The sequence below is a fragment of the Rissa tridactyla genome, chromosome 2 (genome assembly GCF_028500815.1).
Source record: "Rissa tridactyla isolate bRisTri1 chromosome 2, bRisTri1.patW.cur.20221130, whole genome shotgun sequence".
Taxonomy (NCBI): Eukaryota; Metazoa; Chordata; class Aves; order Charadriiformes; family Laridae; genus Rissa; species Rissa tridactyla.
The window spans coordinates 43853937-43859936 of NC_071467.1; positions in this window are offsets into that span (position 1 = coordinate 43853937).

Here is a 6000-nt window from a genome sequence, read left to right on the forward strand (position 1 = left end):
AACCCGCCATACCTGCTGCACCCAATCTCACCTCTCTTCCCATCAGGCGGGGTTCCAAAAATTTGGTGTTGCAAAAGTATGGTACATGCTTATTTGACCTCCTAGTGGTGTTAATTTCCAAACAACTGGTGTAGATATTAGGTTGTCACCTTCTCTGTTCCCTGCTTCTTTTCATCTAGAGGTCTTTTGTGTGGAAACCAGTGTTGTGGTTCAGGGCTTTGGAGTCAGCTTTGGAGAGCAGCAGAGCAAAAGAGCATTACCACGGAGTTACTGAAGTTTGCAGATTAAGCATCTTTTCTGAAATCTCAGACTTTTGCAGTGTTGAGGTACCAGATTAACTAGAGAGTGGAGGGCTGTTTCCCTCTCACCTCTCTCTCCACTGTAAGTTTAACTGTCCTTAACATTTAAATACTCTACAGCTGCCACTAGACAACCCCTATAGTTAATTTTGTGTGCTTTTTAAGGAAGATTGCAAAAGAACAACTAGGTGTAAAAAATAACTAGAAACCTTATCGAAAACCTTATCGAAAACTTTCTGTTCCTGGGGATTTAACTCATTCTGCACATTTGTGTATTAGAATTGCACCACAAGGAATAATAGTGGGTTTGTTTTAGTTTTTTTTAAAGTTGGGGGAAAATCCCAGTGAAATCCATGTGTCTCAAATGTCCTGGAAAGTTGGTGTCCAGCTTTGTTGCAAGCCCCTGCTCAGTGCAGCAGGACATTTTAGTAGATACTGCTCTGGAAAGGATACCCAGGAATTTTAGGCTGAACTACAATGTAAAAAGGGAAGGGAAACGAGTTATAAGAAGCAGCTTTTCCTAAGGGCTGAGAAACCACAATTTTAAAATGGAATCTAAAATGAGAGCTATTGCTCAGGAAAGGAATAGCTGATGATGTACTTTGGTGTATGTGCCAAGGCATTCTGTATCTGCTGGACAATAAAGAAGTGCTCTTTTAGGAAGCTAAAAAAAGAAAAGATGGACATTTTCATAAAGTAAATTCTGGGGAATAAAGAAGCACAGCAATGTTTGACCAACCAGCTATTTTTAACAGCTAATAATTTCTTCCTTATACTTTTATATTCTGTGCTACATTTTGATCTATATACTACTTTTAAAACCTTGTTACCCTAGTGCCAATACTGTATTATGTGTAAAATGATCTAATTGCAAAAAATAAAAGAGGTGAAAACCATGTTTCCCCTTCAGTATCTGCAATAGTGCTTTGCATGTGTGATGTGGGGATAATTGACAAAATAATCTTGTTTTCAAAAGGCACACGTTTTGTCCACATCTTCAAAATCAATATAAATATTTGTCACGAATTACTCAAGTGGCTGATTATAGCATAACTGGGAAAATAAACAGTTTCCTCTCTCTTGCTGCGTTCATACCACGCGCAAACAGCAGGGTATGTTGCTCAGCATTACTTGATACCATATTTGATGAAAGTATCTCAAGAGGTGAAGCTTTTTAACTGTGATTGCAAGTAAAATGCTAAGGCTGAAACTTTCTCATAAAGCATGTAGTTAGATATGACTACATCAAGGAGGTAAGAGATCAAGATTTTTTTGTCTGTAATAATTTATCACGTTTTCAGCGCTAATTAGAAATTATGGGAACCTTGCCCCCTGTGCCTCCTAAATGGGAATCTGATGGCTTTGAGTATGTCCCTGCGTTAGCTCAAGACTGAGAGGCAACTGATAATTAGAAAGCACCAGTTTCAGAGTCTCCTGCTCACATTAACATTTGGGGTCTGAGTTTCCTTGCTTTGCTAGCAAGGAAGCAAATAAATATTCTCCTCTTCTGAAGGGAAGCGCAAAATTCTGAGGGGTATAAAATTGAAGAGAAACTATTAACAAAGGAAAATTTTCAATGTGGCTTTGAGGAATAATGGTAGAGATGGGATGGCACTCCAAAGTGCTATTTATATCTCATTTAAAAAGATTTTAATAGAAGAACGATTTTATATTTTGATCTGAAATGACAATTGTTTAATTTGCATTTTCTCTTATGGCACAGACAAAGAATAATAAACATATTTCCCTTTCAAACAAACTCACAATTGAAGAAAATGATATTTGAAAAATAATAGCTTTTCAGAAAAAACCTGAAAGAATTGTATGTATTTTCTGAAAGACGGAAGTTTATATTTCCTCCTATCACTTCAGCAAAAAAGCAACCTATGTTTCTTCAAATAATTTGAAATACGTTTGAAAAGGTTTGAAAACACAAACAATTTAGAGGACCACAGTGTATGCAGATAAAGTAGAAAAGGTGGGTACTCAAATATCAAAGACCTGCTATAGTGGGAAAAAGGTGCAAGGTAAAAAGGGAGTTTGGAAACTTTTGTGAAATACTGCAAATTTCTTGGTAGAGGCCATCAAGTCTTGGAAGAAGACGTGTCTCAGAAGAAGACTACTTATTACTGCTGAGGTGTTTTGTTCCAGACTGTCTCCTGTCAAAGCAAATACTTAAGCGGTCTGTCTCCAAAAAAGCCATGACCATTCTTAAAATATTTTGCTGTACAGGGTTTTCAAAAAGCAATACCAGGAAGCAATCATGAAGGGACTCTGAGGATAGACCTGGGACTAAAGGTTGCTCTTTAGTTATTGCTTAGTATGGGCAAGAAACCTGTTGACTGTATTTATTTTCTATTTCTAAAAATCTGAAACACAGCATTGAAATTCTGCATCTGTTGGACAATTGTTTGGTTGATCTGTGAAAATACTCTTATACTGTGTAGTTGGCAAAACCACTGTTAATTAGCCAAGGAAATGTCAGGACGGATTTTAGGGATACATACCTCCCCTCTGTCTTCCCTTCTAGAAGAAGAATTTCGTATGGCAAAAAATGTCCTTATTCAAAAATGCCTTTATTCAGCTCAAAAATAGCATTATGCATAGTATGCAAAAATAGTATACTGCCCTCTGTAGTAGGTAAATTGGTATTTCATGCTCTCAGAGCACCTTTTTCCTCGGTCTGGTGATGTCTCTTATCTCTGGTTTGTGTCACTGTGCAAGAAGTGTCCCGGGTGGGATGGGGAGAAGCATGGGCCATTCGATGCTCAGCAATGGGTCATGGCACCAGCTGAGGAAGGATCTGCTGCTGGTGCTGCCACAGGCAGCACAGCTCCTACCCAGGGATTAGGTTTACCGACCGTATCACTCCCCGCCGCTTCTTGCCACTCCTGCTCCAATTCCTGTCGTCTTCTCGTCTGAAAAAAAGGACTTAGAAATTTTATATGTAGGCATAAAGCTGTTATCTGTACATCCCCATCTTCCTTTTCCCCCCTTCTTTTTTTCTTTTCATTTTAGCAACTCCTATATATCCCCAAAACTCAGTGATTACCTTCACCTATATGAATTACATTAAAAATACAGCTCCTTGACCTTATGTGGACTGTGGCAGGTGTTACAGTTCTGCCCCATATGTAAGTACGCGCATACAGTGCTCCCCGGCAGCTGTTTCTTGGTATGGAGTTTCTCTTTTCTTATCTGACAGGGCAAAGTGAAATTTAGCTGCTCTACTGCACCCTGTAGATATCAGCACCATGTGATGACATAAATAGTTCTTAATTGTGCTTGTGTTTGTGCATTTTAAAAATGTTTTGTTATTGATTGTGCCATAATCCAGAGATACATAGAAATTGATTCCTCAGTGTGGTGGCCATAAGAGTGAGTAATAATAATAACAACAATCATAATAAATGGATCATATAAAATGTTATGAAAGTAGTTGAAATATTTTTCTTGACAAAATGAGACATTTGAGACATTTCATTCATTTAATGAAAAAATGCATGTACTGTGTCTGGGCTCAGGGGGAGAACAGTGGCGCTTCTCATCCCAGGAGAACACTTCAGCTACGGCCAACAGGCTTTATTTGTTTTTATACAGTGGAAAAGCTTTCGTTATCGGCTGTATAAAAATCCCTACAACTTCCACTTTCAGCAAACCTCTGCAACACAGAGGAGTTTCTGTGTGCATTATCAGGGTGCTTTCAGCTGAGAGAGCGGTGCAAGTTTGAACCTCACATTGTAGATCTCAGCACTGGATTTCAGCATGGTGTAGAGTGCTCAGTCCCCAGATCAATTCTGTTACTAGAGGGTTATTTTCACCTGCTTGAACACCAAATGGTGGCAGCTGCAACTGCTCATTGTGTTGAACCCCAAGAGGCGTGTGGGAGAGGTTCCCAAGCCACAACTGTCAGGCAAAAGCATGAATTGGGCAAGGAGTTGCTTGGCTTGGGCACAGGCTCAGCATACACAAAGCAAAAATCTGGGTATGTAGAAACCTTCAGGAAAAAGTATATGCCTATAGGTTTATGTAATGTTAAATAGATTTCTGTGGTGTTAAATGGCAGCTGGGCAAGATATAGAAAGCATGCTGCTGGCATACAAAATTCTGTTAAATTCTACCTATTCTCTAAAGAGAAGCAGATGTTTCTCTTCACAGGTTTTGTACTGAAAGTAATCTGTGGGTGACAGAAACCCCGTTTCTGATTTCACTCTGATAAATGAATTTTAAACAGAAAATAAAATACAGCTAAATCACATAGACCTCATGAACATCACAGCTGCAACTCAAAGCCCATTAACAGATGACTAATATAGACCTCGTTTTATGAACTTACAAGCTTAACTCTTCATACCAGCTCTGGCCAGGAGCACACAAATTGAATCCTACCTATTCAAGTAATATCGCCTGGTGTCACACATGCAACATGCCAGATTAAATTCCCTCATACAACCACTGTACAACACATGTATAACATTTTTGTTCAATTCTTAACCAGTATAGGAAAAGGTAGAAAGGTTTTATAAATGGATATTTCTCATTTATATCGCTTAAAAAAATCAGATGGTAGGACAAGCATTATGCTGTTCTGTAGGAAGCATTTTGGTCTCAGCAAACAACACAGAGCTTAAATAAATTAAAATAATAAAACTGTATCTTTTTATATCCCTTTTCATTTGGAGGGATCCCAAGGCACTTTACAAAACACATACAATGAATAGAAATTTCTTTCCTGCTGAAGAAATGCAGCATGCTGTTTGGTTATTGAGAGAAGTGAAAAGACCTTTTTGTTTAGATGCAAAGCCAGAGAATTTCAGGTGGGTGAATTGCCAGGCTTATAACTGGCCAGCCCCTTTGAAGGAAATGCTGTAGTTTTGCAGAAAATGAGCAGACGGGGTTTGCATCTCTCTACAGCAGAAATGTTCCCAAAGGGCAAACGGCGGCTCATGAAAAGGGAAAGGGATTGGTTTGACCAAGTAGAAGGAAACATGCAGGATACAGGACTGGAAGATACGTTGGTTGGAAGATACTTAATCCCTCAGATGGTACTTTGAGGACCTCCTGTTTTATGGAATAACTGTATCTGGTTAAGGCAATGCAAAGGCTGAAGCACCTACAGAGGTATTGCTGGAGTGGCCTTGGTTTACACCTCTTTGTATTCAAAAGGCTTTGATTCCTATGCTCCATCCCAGTGAGGATGAGTTTCGGTGTTGGAGATCTCTGATTGAGAAGCTGATATAGGCAGGAGTACCTTGGGTACATGGGCACTGCCATTCTCAGGTGAGAAGATGGAGTAGTACCATTTGCATCCTAACAATTATCAAGTTTTTAGTGCAGGCTTTTGTTTTAATTGTGATATATTATTCTACTTTACCTTTTCCTTTTCCTCTGCCACCATATTGTTCATAGATGCTATAAAAAGCTTAAGTTAAATTTATACAATGACTAGAATTAAGATTTTTTTTTGTTTGTGAGAGAAGCGTAGTTAAGTAATAGAGATCACTTTTTCATCTGATCCAGTCTATCAGTATTGGCTCTAGTCATAAATCATTCAACATTACAGACACCAGGAACTTATACTTTTTTTTATTTATTGTATGTCATTCTATTTTATGGCAGTCTAACAAACTTTGTGGCACCTCATGGCAAGATAAAAAGTGACATGCACAGAAAAGACTATGCTGTCCCAAATGCACTGTGA